Consider the following 20,691-nt stretch of genomic DNA (forward strand, 5'->3'; position numbering starts at 1 on the left):
CAAGCATCTGGCCAAGTGGCTATAGTTTAAGGGACATAACTAATGTAGCCATCCCCTTTGGGCTGTTATTTCATAAAGCAAACACTCCCAATCTGAGCCTGAGCCATTATGAATCCTTGGCCTTCTAGAGTGTAAGCACCTTGTAACAGATGGTAAGCCTGATTTCAATGTGTCTTGCCTCAATCTAGACAGAGTATAACATGTTTTTGTTTTTCGTGTAGTAGACATTAAAACAAAAGTAACGGCAACTTCAGAGAGATTTGCTGTTATTCTGATAATTCTATTTATGTATTTTTATTTAACTAGACACGTGTGTGTAATAAGGACCCCACAAACGACTATGTGGAACCGACTAAAGGGCGATAATAAACCTTGTGCAGTGCCAGGAGAGGACCGGACCACCGGACTGGGGTCTCCCATAAATAAAGACAAGAGATGCTTTGAACATGATTGCATTCCGTTTCGCATTGGCCCGGCACGGAACTCTCAAAGCAATGGGGGTACAATGCGTAACTGTGGGCATCTGACAGTTTCCATGCAAGCCAGATAGGCTTGTGCTTCACGTTTCCATTGCCTATATAAATGTAATACGTCGTTTGTCGTTATTTCTCTTAAACGAATAATAGGCTGTACATAATTATTCTATTTTGTCATTTAGGCTATAATGATTCGATTTTTGCATTATGTCAATGTCTTTTCATGGAATACCAGTGTACATCTAAAAATACAGTCGTCATAAGAGGCACCCATGAAACAAAAGATCCTATTCCACCAGCACGCTCCAGTCTAGGGCTTATAGCTCCTCCCTGTGTGTAGCGGGTGACAGCTGGGATCGCTGTGCACTAGTAAGAAGGCTTCATCTCCAAATAGGATGACCAGCAGCTTTTGTTAGGGGACTGAGTTCGGTTGCCACGAATGGTTCGGAACGCTCCATTGTTAATTCTTGAACGCCAGGTTGGTCCTGCTCAGTTTTCTCAAATGAGTTTTTAAAACCGCTGGGTTTCAAGTGGATTTCCGATGGATATTCCGATTTGAAGAGGTGCGTAGCCTACAAGAGCGGCATGTAACAAAAAAAGCCCAAGAGGTTTAGAAAAGTAGCGTTCGTATAGTTTTTTTTTCTCTCGAAATGAGCACTGTCTGAACTGCTATTTGAGCATTCGTTTTAATGGATTAAAGGACGACCAATACATTTACCCCAAGTCATATCCATTCATGAGCTGAAGGTATTGTATTTTGATTTTTAACCTTGTATGTGCATAATAGTAGCCTATTTCCGTAGAGCCTATAAACTACAGCCTAATGTTTTCCAAATCACTGTAGGCTATTACAAGTGCACAACGCGCGTATAACAAGGTAGTCTACGTCACTTCAGTAACTTTATGAAATATCTGTCTGTTGCAGTTAATCACTAACCATTCATTGGGAAAGTGTAGGATTATCTCGTAAAGATACATTTAAATATAGAATGTTTGTGCGTAAGTCATACACGTAGCCTATTAGCCAAGCTGTCACGGGTCCATTCAATACCACTTGGAACAATTTCGACGTGCTTGTAAAGCTTCCGAAATTATAGTTTATTATAGACAACTCTCCGACAATTTTCCCCAGGTGGTGAAATCGTTTATAATTTCAACGCCTGTCATTTATGGAGACAAACTCTCCCTTGCTTTTACTGTGCTGTGAACTTAGGCTAGCAGGACTCAACATTATAGTCTACTTAAATCATCTGAGCTCTCCTTCGTTGTTGTGCCCTCCATGGCTGCGCATTGAGATACAATTGTCATGTGTGAGAAGACAGACGGGCATTTGGATTGTCAGTGTTGGCTAAACGAATATCACCTGTGTCTTTTCAAGTGGAAAACAAGGTATTTTATCGCAGCAGGTTATTCTTCAACACATCATACATTATTTATTGATATGGATTTAAATATACAGTAGCTATTTCATAAATATATTTTCACTTTTATTTAACCACAATTGGGTCCAATTGATTTCAGATTTACATGTATTTAACTGATGTACTGTAGATGGTTGTAGTTACACCCACTTGTCTCTCTGTCTCTCTCTGTCTTTCTCTGTCTCTCTCTGCCTTTCTCTGTCTCTCTCTGCCTTTCTCTGCCTTTCTCTCTCTCTTTCTGCCTTTCTCTGTCTCTCTCTGCCTTTCTCTGCCTTTCTCTGTCTCTCTCTGCCTTTCTCTCTCTCTGTCTCTCTCTCTGTCTCTCTCTGCCTTTCTCTCTCTCTGTCTCTCTTTGACTTTCTCTCTGTCTCTCTCTGCCTTTCTCTCTCTCTGTCTCTCTCTCACTTTCTCTGCCTTTCTCTGTCTCTCTGCCTTTCTCTCTCTGCCTTTCTCTGTCTCTCTCTGCCTTTCTCTCTCTCTCTCTCTCTCTCTCTCTCTCTCTCTCTCTCTCTCTCTCTCTCTCCCACACACACACACACACACACACACACACACACACACACACACACACACACACACACACACACACACATACACCCACACACATACACATACACCCACACACACACACACACACACACACACACACATACACCCACACACACACACACACACACACACACACACACACACACACACACACACACACACACACACACACACACACACACACACACACACACACACACACACACACACACACACACACATACACCCACACACACACACACAGAGATAGAGATTAGGAGTGAAGCGTTGTCCACACAGGGTGTGTTTAGTGACTACAGGCTTTAAGGGCCATTTCAGGGATGGTCACTGTTGTAATTCCTCCATTGGGCATCAAATATGTGTTACATGTATGTATTGTATTTCCTTTAGAAAGAGATACAGCTGGTGTGAGCAGCCATATATACTGGATGCTTAGTTTACCCCTTATTTTTTATTAGGTGGGCAGGGAGGCCCCATGCAACACGAAGGGCTGCTAACACCTCAGCTCTCTCAGCCAGTTTGAATATGTCTGGGGTTGCTGTATTTACAATGGGAATCTAGTCAAGGATAAGGGATGTTTCTCGATATGGTGAAATATCCCATTCCCTGTGTGTTTATAAGAACAAAATTAGGAATAGTGCTAAATGACTGTGAGCAAAATATATTTATTCACGTCATCTGTTATTGCAACAGTAATATGTGATATTTTGGGGGAATTATTTGTAAGATTGGATGGTCTTGTAAAAACATTGATAGGAAAAAGGATAGTCTATGATCCATTATTTCATGAAATCACTGGAAAAAATATTTGATGCGTTCCCATTCTCGGCACTACCGCATGGATATATGGTGTAACAGTAAAGTTGAGACGAGATACTGTAGAAGATATGTACTATAGGTATCTCTGTGAGATATACACTACAATATTATTACAGTGATGGGCAATAGTCCTGGAGCCATTTTGAAACACCTGCCATGATACATTGTTTACAAGACATACTCTGAAAGCAGATCATCCTGCCATTGATGTATGTGTACATGTGTGTCTGCCACTGTGTGACTGACTACCTTTGGAGAAAGCATTGTTTTTTCTTCAAGCAGACAAGAGGAGAAAACCAAAACACCAGCATGCATTGTGGTGCCTCTATTTGGAGCAATGCTCTGTGGAACATTTGATCTGCAGCTTCCCAACAATAGCAATGAGGTTGGCATTGTGTGTGACTGATGTGGATTTGTCACACTTGTGTGCTTGGATCCGCTGTGCAGGGGTGTAGGTTGGTATTTACATTTGTCAGTCAAGGATAGATAGACGTGCTTGGTCTTGAATAATTGATCAATGGCAAGCCTATGTGTAATGAATTGAACTCAATTACCCAAAGCGAGGCCTTGTTAATCATTGTGTTCTAATTTAGTGACAATACTGTAGGTCCAATAGATTTGTGTATTTCTGCATCTTATATGATTGTATGTTTTATTAATGTGCATCCAGTGTATTTTTTGATGTTTAAACAATTCGTGTATGAGAGCATTAAAATCCTCACACTCATCAACATGTGATTTATTTATGATTAACCCTTTATTTATTTATTATTTTTATTGCAGTTCTCTTTATACTTTAAAATTCAGCTTTCATCGCATTTTAGACGGGCTACCATAGTAGTCCACTGATAGCAAACGAATATACATTTTAATACCATAATCCTTTGGGGAAATTATATCTCATGTAGCCCATATTTAACTAGGCAAGTCAGTTAAGAACAAATTAACATTTTTTTTTCTTATTTACAATGACGGCCTATCCCGGAAGACGCTGGGCCAATTGTGTGCCGCCCTATGGGCGAATCAGTCTGGATTTGAACCAGGGACGGTAGTGACACCTCTTGCACTGAGATGCAGCTCCTTAGATCACTGTGCCACTCAGGGGCCAGGTGGCAGGATATAGGCTAAGTTTCAATGTGACATGAACCGTCTTTCACTGTAGCAACTTTCACCTTCTTGCCAAATGGAAAATTCGATTTTTTTGTGTGTCTGTGGGAATATTTTCCAACAAATCTATTTCCATGAGCAGCTCTCTGTGTGCCTCCTACTGATAGAAAATGTTAAACACCTTGCATCCTCCATCCACCCCCACAATAGAATGGTGTCAAGCTCAAATGAAATAAATAGCATGCTGGTGTTCAGAAGCTGCATGACATTCAGAGAAAGTTGTTTCCCACACATTATTCCCCATATTGCAAATATCATGACATTGGCATCATATTTAGTGGGAAAGCCCCACTCAAAGGTGAAATAGCAAAACCCATCCCATAACATCAAAAACTTGACCATTGCTCTGACAATAATATATTCAGTGAAATCCAAAGCACTGTTTGTATTTGGTTGTGGGATATGGTCCATCCTGTTCTGTATAACTAATTTCAAGTGTAATAATTTGTTCAATTGTAACCTACTGTAGCGTCTGTTTCTCACCTTGCATTAACCCCCCCCTCCTAGATTCTCAATGCACTATTTATTTTTCTTGAATTAATAGGCCTTGTAAAATTCCCATCCCTTAGACTTGTTAAATTAACATAATGGAGGTCCTTTTTAGTGTCAGAATAGCCAAGGATGTACATTGTGGAGCTGGGTTTTGACAGACCTCTTAAGCCATTGACTAAATTGGCAGAGTGTCTTTTGACATGCTCACTGTTGCTCTTAAGCAATACTTTATTTATCGAAATTAACACAATTAAATTGTGATAGGCAATCCTAGGAGGAGAGTTGATGTAGCCGACCTGCCTGTGTTTCATCAGAAATTATCCACTTCTCTGGGCTATGTGTTCGCAAACACAGTATAAACTGGCTGAGATAGACAAGTGTTGTATAAGGCACCTAATCTGATGCCAGACAACACAGGTTATTGTTGAAGTCGGATGTTTACATACACCTTAGCCAAATATATTTAAACTCAGTTTTTCACAATTCCTGACATTTAATCATTGTAAAAATTCCCTGTCTTTGGTCAGTTAGGATTACCACTTTATTTTAGGAATGTGAAATGTCAGAATAATAGTAGAGAGAATGATTTATTCCAGTTTTTATTTCTTTCATCACATTCCCAGTGGGTCAGAAGTTTACATACACTCAATTAGTATTATTTGGTAGCATTGCCTTTAAATTGTTTAACTTGGGTCAAACGTTTCGGGTAGCCTTCTACAAGCTTCCCACAATAAGTTGGGTGAATTTTGGCCCATTCCTCTTCACAGAGCTGGTGTAACTGAGTCAGGTTTGCAGGCCTCCTTGCTCACACACACTTTTTCAGTTCTGCCCACAAATTTTCTATGGGATTGAGGTCAGGGCTTTGTGATGACCACTCCAATACCTTGACTTTGTTGTCCTTAAGCCATTTTGCCACAACTTTGGAAGTATGCTTGGGGTCATTGTCCATTTGGAAGACCCATTTGTGACCAAGCTTTAACTTCTTGACTGATGTCTTGAGATGTTGCTTCAATATATGCACATAATTTTCCTTCCTCATGATGCCATCTATTTTGTGAAGTGCACCAGTCCCTCCTGCAGCAAAGCACCCCCACAACATGATGCTACCACCCCTGTGCTTCACAGTTGGGATGGTGTTCTTCGGCTTGCAAGCCTCCCCCTTTTTCCTCCAAACATAACGATGGTCATTATGGCCAAACAGTTCTATTTTTGTTTCATCAGACCAGAGGACATTTCTCCAAAAAGTACGATCTTTGTCCCCATGTGCAGTTGCAAACCGTAGTTTGGCTTTTTTTTTATGCGGTTTTGGAGCAGTGGCTTCTTCCTTGCTGAGCAGCCTTTCAGGTTATGTTGATATAGGACTCGTTTTACTGTGGATATAGATACCTTTGTACCTGTTTCCTCCAGCATCTTCATAACATCCTTTGCTGTTGTTCTGGGATTGATTTGCACTTTTCGCACCAAAGTACGTTCATCTCTAGGAGACAGAAAGCGTCTCCTTCCTGAGTGGTATGATGGCTGCGTGGTCCCATGGTGTTTATACTTGCGTACTATTGTTTGTACAGAATAACGTGGTACCTTCAGGCGTTTGGAAATTGCTCCCAAGGATGAACCAGACTTGTGGCTGTCTACAATTTGTTTTCTGAGGTCTTGGCTGATTTCTTTTGATTTTCCCATGATGTCAAGCAAAGAGGCACTGAGTTTGAAGGTAGGCCTTGAAATACATCCACAGCTACACCTCCAATTGACTCAGATGATGTCAATTAGCCTATCAGAAGCTTCTATAGCCATGATATCATTTTCTGGAATTTTCCAAGCTGTTAAAAGGCACAGTCAACTTAGTGTATGTGAACTTCTGACCCACTGGAATTGTGATACAGTGAATTATAGTGAAATAATCTGTCTGTAAACAATTGTTGGAAAAATTACTTGTGTCATGCACAAAGTAGATGTCCTAACCGACTTGCCAAAACTATAGATTGTTAACAAGAAATGTGTGGTGTGGTTGAAAAACGACTTTTAATGACTCCAACCTAAGTGTATGTAAACTTCCGACTTCAACTGTAAATAGTTAAATGTCTTTTCCTGAATGTGTACTGTACTTATACAGGTGAGTGACCATGAGTCACAAACGGCGCTCGCTGTGAACACTCCATTATGAACAACTGTGGCTTCCGGTTGTGTTTAGCTCATTGGGTGCTCATGAGGTATGCATCGATGCTTGCATAGGACTACATGGATGCTCTTCAGCAGCTTGTCCCGGGAGAGTTCCATGACACTGTGTTAAGGGGGTGCTTGTTGCGTGCTTTGCAGGCCCTCCTTCCACCTTCTGTGCCTCGGTGTGTGGCAGTGGATCACAGAGAGGAGCGTGCATCTATCCCCCTCCCTAGGCCCATCGCGACTGGCACCGCATTTCTCATCTATTAATCATTGAGGCTGCTCTCTTATTCAGTTGCCATAGTTTCAGGGCCTGATACGGTGTTGGGGTGCCCAGAGAAGGCCAGGAGAGATTGCAGGGCAGCACTCGGATCAGCACTCTCCATGGGTGTCTGCTTGAAAAGGCAAAATGGCTTCCACTTTCATCTCACAGCGGTGCGCTCCCTCTATAGAAGGAGGAAGAAAATGTAAGGAGGCTTTCACAGTAGGCCTCGTCCCTGGAATCATGTGTCTTTCACTGAAGAGGCTGATGCTACTGTATGTTTACTGGAGACAATATGGGTCTTATTGTCCTCCTGGGTTTGCAATGGGTGATCTCAGAGATAGAATTGGCCTCCACTATTACACAGAATGTGTTTGGAGAGATTCATTTTGTTGTCTGGTTTAAGAAAACAAACCGTAGAGAATTTGTAGAAGACGGCATCACTCTCCACCAAGAAAGATATCAGTATGTTGAGGCTACCAGTGTGTTGAGCATTTGTTTTTCATTCCTCTAAGATGGCCTTTCTTGGCCGTGTTGTACCTCCCAAATGAGTCTGTAATATCTGTTTACTCTTGTAATGGTTTAATGTGGCCATATTGTTGCTGTATCATATTAAACTTTGCCTGTGGTATTTTCAGGGGAGCTAGTGGGCAAAGCACTCTAATCATGGGACTTTCTTCTTGGCCTTTCATGTGGGCCACATTAAGAAGAAAGAACCTTGTCATTGTTAGTGCCATTGGGATGTAATCCAAGCCTGGGTGATTTAGACACTGCAATTCTCTCATCTGGGTGACCTTTCTGGAGGGAATCCTACCATGGGTTTACAATGGAGAATTGGCCTGTTTGCTCAATTTACCCATGCAGACGTTTTATGGCTTTAAAGTGATATGATTGCAGACTCAGTGACATATTATTTTTAGGTGCAGGTGACTGGCGAGGGGGCAGGGCTTGTGGACTATTGCTAGTCTGTTATTTATGTGGAGAAATGTGCTGTGTAAAGGGCTATGTGAGGGATGCTGCTCTGAGGCAAGGTCTATCTCGAAAGCTTTTATCAAAGTACACCCGTGGTTAGTAAGTGTTATTTAATACAGAAAATGTCATTTGTAATGCCCTCCCAAGTCATGTAAACTTTCAGAATATGACAGATTATTTGCAATAGTGCTTTATGAGGTACAGTATTTCCACATTCCTTATTTTACCTATATGAAAGCAATCTCATCAATTGACTGCTTTTACATGTTAGTTTATTTAAAGATAAATTAAATTGACATAGATTTTTCATGAGCTCTAAGTAAAGGATGTTACTACAGACACACAACAAAGAAGGCTCAGTCACAGTTGCTGGCTACAAATAAAAACCCAGAGAGTCTTCTTCCATTTCTGAATCCAATCAGGACAAGAAAGTGAACAATAATACCTCTGTGTGTACATTTATGACCTACCTAATGAACAAATTGCAGTCATGTGGCGTGGTCGTGTGGCTGGTAGGAGACGCACACGACCACAAGGCCCCCAGTGTTTCAGCACTCCTGCCTATCCATCAGCTCAGGTGGACCGGTGGGCTGGGAACACTTATCATCACTCTCATAGAGGCCACACAATGTCCCCCTTGCTCACATTTCACTCAACCCTGATTAAATGTATGGCAGCGGATGCTGCATTGTTCCATGCATAGTGATGTGTTCATTATCTAAATTCTCATCTTATTAGGCAAGCAGCGCAAGGTTAGCGTGTGCAGGCGGAGGAATATGCTGTTATTATGAGGCGTGTTGTTGTGATTGAGCTCTACATTTTATTGAGAAATGCACAAACAGTATTCACAACACTGTTGACGACTACCACACTTTTACTATGCATTTCAGATGAATGTGAATGCTCTGGCTGCGCTAGCCATTTGATGTGTTTAGATGGTAGTATTTAGATCAACGTCACTCGTTTACATCCTGTGTACAACCATCAACTCGGCTCTTTATTGATTATGCTGCTAAGATAATTGAACGCTTGCTTATTTAATTGCGCTTGGAGACCGTATTAAGATGCATGGCCCTGTTCTCAGGTGTAGCATGAATCTTGTTCTGGAGGCAACTCAGCAGAATGGTCACTTGCTGGCACAGCCACAAAGTCATAAAATCTGATTTAAACCTAACCTTAACCCTAACCTTAACCACACTGCTAACACTAATGCCTAACCCTGACTTTAAATTAAGATCTAAAAGCACATTTTTATTGTCATTAATTTTTACAATATAGCCAATTTTGACATTGCAGTTGGCCTAAGGATAAATCACTCAGTTCTGCCTCCAGGACAAGACTCATGACAATAAACATCAGCATGCTTCACAAACAGAATCTGTTAGAGCATTCTCCCATTTGTTTTCTTCCGCATGTCATTTTTTACGAGTTCAAACAGGTTCCTCAACGACTGTCCATTTTAAGTAGCTAGTTAATTATGAAAAATTACCATCAGCAATTCATTAGTCACCCCCTCTTAGGTTTCGGTTGGCTCCCCTGTCAGTCGGTTAGTGCACGTGAGCTAATGCAAGGTAACCAGAGAGGAAGGGAGGAGACAATCTACAGGCAGCGCAGCACAGCTCCTGTTCATCATCTGACCTACATAAGAGAAGGATCCTCTGGTACTGTTGTTTCTGGAGCAGTATTTCTTTCTACCTGACTTTGATCTCCACTCCTCTCAGGGTGATGCTGTTTGGATTTATTTCCCTCTGTAGACCCATTGAGGTGCAGCTGCCTGCCTGCGTCCATACTGGGCCTATGTCCCAGTGCCAGCTAGCCAGCTAACTAAATTCCCCTGCATGGTGTATGTAGACATTATCTAAAGCAAACACCGTTTAATGTGGTCTTGGTAGATAAGATGGGTCATTGCTGTTAAATGGTGGCGCCGTTGTGTAATCACTCAATTCTCACACTAACAGGTGAATGGCTTAATGTGGCCTTGTGTTATACAGGCTGGCTGCTCCTGACTGTGCTTGAGTCATTGGCAAATTAATGGTCAAAGATAATGGACGCTGTAGAAAAGGTTATGTTGTTGAATCAGGGTTTCAGTTTCAAAATATTGTTTGTGCAAGAATGACTATAGAAGTAATTAGCCAATGATTGGTGTAAGAGTCACTCCATGTCATTCCATGAAAGCGGAGATCAATTGAGTTACTGATTTCAACAAATTCTTCTAAAAATCATCTGCTTAACAACTACCTCAAGAACTACCTCAGGAAAATCAGGACTCATGGTAGTGCCAACTACAGTATCTCTTAGGGATGGTTGTGATTGTTTCAGAGTAACAGACAACCAGATGAATTACCCAAGGACCCCATATTTCTCAGCTCCACCATGAGTGTAGTAATAAGGCGTGATTTTTCTATCCAAAGTGCTCATTGCTTTCCCTTAAGGCAATGTCGACAGTTATTACTGCATCACGGTAATTTCCATGGCTATAATGCTGGACTAATTGATAGAGTAAATACTACAGCCGCATCACTCTAATATATTTCCTGAATGGAAGTATGAACGGAGCGTGGCTCTATTTTTTCCCCACTGTACAATTCCCCACACAGTTTTAGTTCCTAATTCTTCACGCCACCATATTGAAATTGAAGAGAGGTTGCGGTTGGAGGAATATTGATTTTGGCCAATAGAATGTTAGCAGAATCTTGGGTGCTTTTTATAGCCATTAGTAATGATTATTTATTCACCTGGACGCATTGTATTACATCTTGGAGGTTATTGAGCGGACACAGAGATACTAATCAATGAAAGCATTAATACTCCTGTTTGTCCTGTACTCTCAAACAACTTCCTCCTCGCTCCCCCAGAGCCAAAAGCTTCGACAAAGAACTCATGTTGTTCAAATGGGCCAATGTGTTTTGTCATCGTCATGTGGGCTGGTCATAAGAACGGCCTTGCCCTAGTTGCCAATAAGATTGAAATCGGCCCAAGAGGAGGTTATTATTCAGAAGGCATGAATAGAGAAAAAAGGGCCTAACATAGAATAATTAAGGTGGAGTTACATTTTACTTGAAAACAATTGCAAACTGCCCGGGGAATAGATATACTGTTCATGTGTCTTTGTATTGGATAATGTGGATATAGATCTCAGTCCTCAGTCTCTAGAGTTGGGCGCTGACGTTTGACTAGATACCAGAGAATGCCAGTGATAACATAAGCCTTTTATGGCATTGTGACGGTTGAAACTCAAGATGACAAACCAAGTTATAAAACAGTTGTTGTTGCTGTTTTGCTTAAGTGCCCTTTGGGTGGGTTATGGCATGGTCTGGGTATGTGAGCCACTCTGGTATCTAATGGGCAGGGCATGGTGTATAAAGTATCTGTTGGACATGTACTGTGGGTCAGATATCCTAGTGGTCAGATGAGTGGCTGATCCTGTGGAAGACAGAGTGATTAGGTTTCCTTCGTGTTGTTGGGGTCAGATGTCTGCTAGAAGTCCTCAAACGGTGCCATGTTTGACTATCACATGTATGCAGTATATGAAATGGTGTATCCTGACCATCCTACCGATCCTTGACTTCGGCGATGTTATTTACAAAATAGCCTCCAATACCCTAATCAATAAACTGGATGCAGTCTATCACAGTGCCATCCGTTTTGTCACCAAAGCCCCATATACTACCCACCACTGTGACCTGTACGCTCTCGTTGGCTGGCCCTCGCTTCATACTCGTCGCCAAACCCACTGGCTCCAGGTCATCTACAAGACCCTGCTAGGTAAAGTCCCCCCTTATCTCCGCTCACTGGTCACCATAGCAGCACCCACCTGTAGCACGCGCTCCAGCAGGTAAATATCTCTGGTCACCCCTAAAGCCAATTCCTCCTTTGGCCACCTCTCCTTCCAGTTCTCTGCTGCCAATGACTGGAACGAACTACAAAAATCTCTGAAACTGGAAACACTTCTCTCCCTCACTAGCTTTAAGCACCAACTGTCAGAGGAGCTCACAGATCACTGCACCTGTACATAGCCCATCTAAAATTTCAGCCCAAACAACTACCTCTTCCCCTACTGTATTTATTTATATATTTTTCTCCTTTGCACCTCATTATTTCTATTTCTACTTTACACTTTCTTCCACTACAAATCTACCATTCCAGTGTTTTACTTGCTATATTGTATTTACTTTGCCACCATGGCCTTTTTTGCCTTTACCTCCCTTATCTCACCTCATTTGCTCACATTGTATATAGACTTATTTTTCTACTGTATTATTGACTGTATGTTTGTTTTACTCCATGTGTAACTCTGTGTTGTTGTATGTGTCGAACTGCTTTGCTTTATCTTGGCCTGGTCGCAATTGTAAATGAGAACTTGTTCTCAACTTGCCTACCTGGTTAAATAAAGGTTAAATAAAAAAATACATAAAAAAAAATCCTACATGTGATATGCTGAACATGTTTTCTGTCAATGGAACTACAACTGATTAAAGTTCTCCATTTCAGATTATGTTTCCACCCACCCCATAGGTGAGAATGTAAGCTAGAAGTTGATCATAATAACCTATTCACCAACAGATCAAATGAATAGATAAGACAAATAGGCCCATGTTGTGTATAGGGTCAACAACATGATATTTCCTGTGTTCAGGATATGGATGCTGTTGGATGTGGTGGATTATTGGGTCAGAGGACTGATATGAAAGAGAATCAGAAGAAGGTGGTGGTATTGCATTCACCTTTACATTCTCAAGTGTGGATAAGTAATGGCATCGTTACGTAAAGAGATCTCCATGATTTTGCCTGGCCTCTCAGTGCACAGTATGATGGGAAGTTCATTGTGTGTGTGTGTGTGTGTGTGTGTGTGTGTGTGTGTGTGTGTGTGTGTGTGTGTGTGTGTGTGTGTCTGTGTGCCCCCTGTGAAGCAACGGTGCTTGCATCCTGCGCATACAGCAGCGGGGCACACAAGCGCTCATTGTACACTTCAAATAACAGTGCTTGACAGTTTTGTCCCAGTGGAGATCTGTCAAGGTTATACATTATTCCACACATTTCATATGGTAATTCTTTCTGAACTTTTCAAATGGAGTTGTTTTAATGAAAGTAGTCGTTCATTGTATGCTCCTTAATGGAATGTGACAGCATGTACTGTTTAGGTAGCTTAATTGGCCCTCCATAGAGATTGAAGGGTAGAAAGGTGAAAGGAAGAGGAGCCTTCCTTATAACACAGCCAACACGCTTCACTGGCATTTCTAGTTAATATAAAACCCATTGTTTTATTGGTAAACACAGAACAATAGATGGATGCACTGAACTTCCCTCTTTTAATGAGGACATTGTCAAGAAGTATCATCATTATAATTACATTTCTGTTGATTTCCTATTTATTGTATACAGTAACCATTACCATGACGGGGTTGAGGAATATTTTTTGCGGTTTTTTGTTGCCAGTTACAAATGTTTGTCTGTGTCCTTCATCCAGTGAGACATCAGCTGTTTATGTGAGATTTTCTAATCATTGTTATTAAGTCATATTTTCCTGAAACCGAGAACACTGAGTGACCCCGGTAGGTTTTGTTTATGACACCAAGTCCTAAGTGGATGTGGTTTTTGTCGTTGTATGTCTATGCCAGATTAAAGCTATCTTGGCTGCAGAGACCAATTTAAAAGGCGAGGTGCAAGGCCACAGGAAGGCTGGCAGTCCTCCTTCCATCTGTCTCAACCTGGAGGTGGCCTATAATCAAAGCTGGCGACCAGGGAGACCTTCCCAGACCTTGCTGAATAGAAAGGTTTTCCAATCTCTGTAGCTATTTTAAAGTGATGCTCTGGAACTTTTGTTTAATTTCAACCAGTAGTTTTGAAAGTGGTGCTCACGAACCAAAACTGGTCCCCGTTTTTTGTGTACTACGTCATCCAATTGTGAACTATGTCATCCATTTCGTATGATATGTTACGTCCTGCAAATGTAAATTTTTTGGGGGCAATTTGATTAATATGTTATGAATCCAATTCGTACAATATTGTATGTTACAAATTTGTTGTGCTTAAGATATCGGACTTCGTTTTTAAGGCACCCTGAACTTCCCATGCTGTGGGAACATTGAGTCATTGATCTATAGCAGCCCGCTCTGACTGTGGGGATCGACAAAGTGGTGGTTTCACCTTCATATTACAGGTCAATATGAAAGAACATCATGGGCAAAACTTTTCAATTACACCCTTAACCAGGGGTGAAAGTAGATTTAATTTCTTACCGGTACGGGATACCCAAGTTCGCACACACATTTGTTTTTATACTACAAAACGTACACGGTAGCCTACTCTGCTGACACTGACAAACAGATAAATCAAAACTATGTTGTCCATATAATTGGTCTTTGAAAAGGGGACACACAAATATAATACGACATCTATCTAACCTGGAGGAGGAAATTATTATCCAAAAACAAACAAAAGTGGCACTGACCCAATAATAAAGTCTGCATATGCACACTCATCGGGATATGGCCGATGTTCTCCGCTGGTGCCAATAAGATAGGCTACTGTTTGCTCAATTAAGATTGGAGTCTTTTCATTGTTATCTCTTTAAAGCAATAGCCATTTGCTTACCAAACAGTTTTTCCCCAATTGTATTTTGAAATATTGCGATATGTCTGGCTGGGTCTCTCTGCTTTTCACTGACAGTTGCAACTCAACAATCATCTATTTGGTATTTGCAGCGCACGCTGCCCAAATTGCGGGCCCTTCCGACAGTAGGCTATGCCATTTTAAAACAATCCACAGCTTTGTTTTTTAAGAAGCTAATGATCTGTGGCCAACTCATGTTTTCTGATGTAGTAGCCTATTTTGAATAATTGTATTTATTTATGTATAGACAGGAGTAAGCTAATTAGGATATATCATTTTGGCAATTTAGTTCAAATTACTTTAGGGAAAGCTTAGCTTCCCCTAGCCTTATGGACACGCCACCTATGCCTTTTAATGTGGCATAAACACAACCAGTCATGATGTTTTCATCTGATTGTCAAACAATCACTTAACAAAGGCGCTCCTGTAGGCTACACGTCCACTCACAAAATCATTTCACCATCCAAACAACAACAGTGCACTGTGCACCCACATTTTGATTAAAGGAAAGAGACATCTGTTAACAAACACCAACGCGTATTGTAATGCCATTACGTGATTGTCATTAGGCTTACACTTGTAGCCTGAGTTGATGCAAGCACTGTTGTCCACGCGCGCCTCGATCTCGGTCTTGTCATCTCCGCCTTGTCCGTGAGCATCTCGGCCACTCATCACTGCCTTGACAAAATGTAAGTGTTTTACTCAAACCACAATGCAATTTGGAGAGTATACCACTCGGTTTCCAGTCAATTCGCAAATGTTTCATGCGGCTGACATACAGTAATGTTAAATAATGGTCTAATAGTCTATAGTTTATTGGGCATGTTGTATTAATTATGATAGGCTCAAGTTTTACCGGCGTACCACCACTATTTATTTTGCCGGGACACCGTACCGGACCGTACCACCTTACTTTCACCCCTGCCCTTAACTTCACATAGCCCTGTCAACTTTTTCACTCAAGAACTCTCTAATCTCCACATGAGAAGATCATGTTGAATTTTAGGCACTCTGAATCTGCATAACTCCTCTGGCTTATGTTGTTGCAAAATTCAGGTCGGTATTTCTCTGGCGTGTTGACTAAAAGAAGGATAAAATTCTCACTGACTGACCAATGGTGCATTAAATAGCCTGCCTGAGCACGGTTGATTATGAATAACAAAACCGTATGTGCGTCACTCACCGTGAAGATAATTCTTTTTCACCAAGTGTTTTTGCTTCTCTGAGATTTAAAAGGGAGGGGGGAATGTTTTTGTAATGACTTTTGACGATGTTTATTTTCCTCAGAGTGGTGCACACAGGCCTGGAGTGTGGTATAGTATGGGATGATGTTACTGGCGTGAGTTAGTACCAGCGACAGTTCCACAGTGGGAAGCCAGCTCTGGTGGGGAGACCTCATGTCCAGATTTGGCCTACATTCCAGACACTCAGTGGTCAGTCTGAATTCTGTGGCCTGAGGTGAAAGAATCAGGGGAAAGAATCAAGGTTAGTCCTGGGGTTAGTTGGTATGTGGCTGTGGGTGTCTGTGCATATGCCTGTGTAGAAGTAATTTATTCAAGATAGATGTACCAAAAATGAAAAGATAAGCCTGTGGTGCTGTCGGTATTGCTGTAGTGGATATCCAGGTGTATTGAAGAAATTCTCTGGAGTATGATGGAGAGCAGATTAGCTATTTTGGATGTTGTAGTAGGACTGTTTGGAAAATCTACAAATGAAGTTGCTGCATTGTAATTAAAGGGTGTCTAAAATGTACAATACCATTAGGATGGATGTGGCACCACAGCAAATATGGTTGTAGCTTGAATATAGAGTAATGACTACAAAGACCTTCTCTTTCTCTGAAAAGGTTTGAAGTCAAATGGCCATAAAAGCTGTTGATGAAAGAGACCCTGTGAGTAGCACACTCAACACATTTGATTATATGGCTTGTCCATCTTGTCCATCTGCAGGTTATGCCACCAGCATGCTGCCTTGTTTATTTAGATAATGGATGTTAAGGCACTGTTGTTGTTAGTGTCACTTGGTGATTGATGGGAAAATCCACCTCAACTGACCTGGAAAGCCAGCATGCACTGCTGTTTACCTTGTGAGACATACCGAGACAAACACGGTATTGAATGTCATAACAACGTGTAACTGTGGTATCCAGACGTACAGTATACTGATTTCAAAAACTAGAAGCATTATACTGCACTGTTAACAGTTAAGGCTTCATAGGCATAACTGAGGTTATATGCATGAACTGTTTGGAGGTCCCTCTATTCATTGGCCATGTCCCCCCATGGGGGTTGGCTAATTGGTCATCCCGGCTAGCTCCTTTTTGTTTTGGGCTCAAAAAGGTGTCTGGAGGGAGTTATAGAAGGCACACATGGGGGAAGAGGGAAGCAGGTTTCCTATACAATGTTGTACTGGGAAGAGCTGAGCCGAAGGGGGTCTCACCGGTTTGGGGGAACAGATCCTGCCAATTGTTGGCCTTCACAAGTTAGCCTTGACCCACATAGCCACCCATGTGTGAGCCGTTTCTTTACAGAGCTCCTCTCACTTGAAACATTGAAATATGTTCCTGAATATCCCTGCTTGTTTTCTCCACTGGGACCGAGAGGAGGCCCCATGTGGGCTGACATTGTTCCCCCTGACCCAAGGACAATAAGCCAGTTGGCTCTGCCAAGCAGAAGAGTGCTTCAGTCTGGGAGAGAGTATTGATTATTCTATACGCTGAATGTCTTCAGCTGCGTTAGGATACAGGGAGAGGTCGTTATTGCTCCTGAATCATGGAATCAGACGTTAGTGGGTCTTTAACATACTCCATGTTGATTATGCTGGTAGAAGAATTATATGTTATTTGAGGATAATGTATTCTGTGTAATTAGCACCTGGCCTCTAAAAGCACATTCAGAGACATTACACTGGCTGTGTAAGGGCTGCAAAGCTATGTGATTCAAGAAGGGATATGCTGAATGAGAAAATGGCTAATTTCTCTACTGCTGATTTTATGGTCTCTTAGGCTTTTTCACCCATTTAGGAGTCAGTGCTTTTTTTGTGTGAAGAAGCCGATGACCTAATCTTGATACTTTATCTTAAAGGCATAAAGACTATGAATCAGTGAATTGTGAGCAATGAGTAGGTCATGGATCATTTATAATTTAATCCCTTTCCATTTGGCCATGATTAGTGTTCCACCCGTATGGTCTGAGAACATATAATTGAAGTAAGTCAAGTGATTGTGATGATAACTTAGGCAACATATACCTCCTCACCCGTTTTACCACCAACAAAACAACACACACACACACACACACACACACACACACACACACACACACACACACACACACACACACACACACACACACACACAGGGTTGGGTAGGTTACTTTCTAAATGTAATCAATTACAGTTATTAGTTCTCTTTTTGGATTACTCTGATTACTTTCAGTTACTTTGAAATGACTTTCCCCTTCAGATACATTCGAAGAAGACAAAAATGTATATTACCAATTGAACAACATCTATTGCAGGATAAATCAATGTTAGAGTTTACATAGCTGGCCATAAATGGATGTTGTATTTGACTTTATGGGTTATGTAGATGGATATCATAAGGTGAATGCACCAATTTGTAAGTCGCTCTGGACAAGAGCGTCTGCTAAATGACTTAAATGTAATGTAAAATGTAGGATTCTTCTGACCCATTGCTTTCTACTTCAATACAGAAAATAATAATATTAGTCTATATTTTTACATTAAAAACCAAAGTCTGTCAGATTTCCAGTCATTCCAGTTAATTTAATATCGCTTGATCTTCAAGAATATGACTTGGAAATATAGATTAGCCAAATTGTTTTACCTGAGCATAACCCAAAAACGAAGGATTTATTAGCCTACTCTGTTGTTTATGATTTTGTTTTCACGGATGGCTGATTGCTTCGTGTTGAAAAATAAATTCTGCTCTCATGGAATGGCATGCTTTGAGCACTATGGGGAAAGTGCTATTTAGATGTGAAAAATGAATGCCATATGATCCATTTATTGGTGACACTTTGAAATCTCAATCATTTGCAGCTGTTTAAGTCTATCAAAAGTGTGTGAGTTTGCGCATGTGTCCAATAGGCCTATGTTTTTTTTTTATTAATCAGCACAAATTAGATTGAGCAATAAAAGCCCCACTCAGGGTCTTCTTAAATTAAACTTGTTTTTGACAATATGGAGCACAATACCACAGAGTTTAGAAGGGAGGAACTGTTGCAAGAGCGAATCTTTCGCAAAAACAGTGATTGAAAGGCAGCTTTAACTTCTCCAATTCAACCATTATTGGGTTAAAATACACCTATACATTTGTGAACAGCCATCCACAACAACCACAAATAGCTAAATGAGAGAGCAGTAGTGTGATTCACATCATCGGGCTATGTAGATTTCAATAATAAGTGATATCCGTATGGGTGGTAGGCTACACCACTGGTGTCATCCTAACCTCCAAGTGTTTATTAAAATTGGATGTATAATCTTTGGATGTCGACAGCAGTCGCACCATTGGAAGACATAGCTTGCTTGGACTGTAGCCTACAAAAGCCTATTCTTGCTCTTTTCCCGTGATCCATCGAAACACATTTGGTGTGTCATCATAGTAGTCTCTGATTGTGGTCAGACTGCAGATTCTTGTCAGCTGCCATGTTTTGGGGGTGACTGCAAAGATCCAACCATTTACAACGGAGAGTAAAGACTGTGGTTGGGTACCACTTTTACAGCGTAGAAGCTTAGAAGGGCCTTCAAAAGCTTTTTACAACGGAGAGTAAAGACTGTGGTAGGGTACTACTCTTACAGCGTAGAAGCTTAGAAGGGCCTTCAAAAGCTTTTTGCTTTAAAAAAAATGTAGGGGGGAGGGGGTATAAAACAGGCTTGCAGCTAACATTTTTTATTTATTTATCTAAGATGATGGGGCTTTAGGTTTCTTTTCCCAACACACACTCATATAAAGCACACATATTCAAACACGCGTGCTTGCGCACACAGGAACCCACGCATACGCACACACGCACACACACACACACACACACACACACACACACACACACACACACACACACACACACACACACACACACTAGCATGGAATCAAAAGCTTAGAATTAAGCTGTGTGTATGCTGCTTCCCCTTCACTGAAGCCCATTTTGGGGGAGGAAACCACATGAAACAGCCTGAGCCCTCCCACTCCCACTCAGCAGCCATTAAAAGATTAGACAACTTTACTGGATCTTATAATCAGTGATGAAATGCCCAACAAAATGCATTTCGATATCTCAACAAGAAGCCAGAGCCATATGCAGGTCATTACAGACTCTCAAAGCCAGCTGTCGTTTCTAGACGTGACTGAAACTCAAGCATAAATTTAAAGTAATTACCATGTCAGAGATCAAGACTGGTCTGACTCCACTTTTTCAATTACTCAGAAAGGTTGTTAAAATGCAAATTCAACTAAATGGCTAAACCCCCCGAGAGGGATATAGTTTCTAACATTTCCTTATCTCGTCTTTAAGGGTGAGGGCTGCAGACTAGAGGAATTGACTGTGCTATTCCTCTTTACCCTGTATGAAAGCTGGCTGAGCTTCAGAATCTTGTAATTACAAGGCTGGTACTGGAAATGTCCTTCCCCACACAATTTTGTGAAGATTCCGGAGTCTGCCCTTTTTGTGGAGAAGGAGCCATCTGAGATGTATTGTATAAAATTATATAATGTTATTCTTAAAGATGAATGCTGTATTCT

General features: G+C 41.2%; 1 protein-coding gene across 6 annotated transcripts in view; it reads left to right on the forward strand.

Moving 5' to 3' along the window:
- Nucleotides 1-794: 794 nt before the first annotated feature.
- The window catches only part of LOC115199720 (semaphorin-6A), a 95,690-nt gene continuing 75,793 nt past the window's right edge, over nucleotides 795-20,691 (forward strand). For 2 of the 6 annotated variants that reach the window (XM_029762086.1, XM_029762090.1), the window contains exon 1: nucleotides 795-1,223. The gene's annotated coding sequence lies outside the window, so the exon portion shown is untranslated. Of the gene's footprint in view, nucleotides 1,224-15,592; nucleotides 15,617-15,657; nucleotides 15,984-16,092; nucleotides 16,413-20,691 lie in introns of those variants that run through there. The other 4 variants (XM_029762088.1, XM_029762091.1, XM_029762089.1 and 1 more) reach the window with 4 other exon arrangements.

The sequence above is a fragment of the Salmo trutta genome, chromosome 9, assembly GCF_901001165.1.
Source record: "Salmo trutta chromosome 9, fSalTru1.1, whole genome shotgun sequence".
Lineage (NCBI taxonomy): Eukaryota > Metazoa > Chordata > Actinopteri > Salmoniformes > Salmonidae > Salmo > Salmo trutta.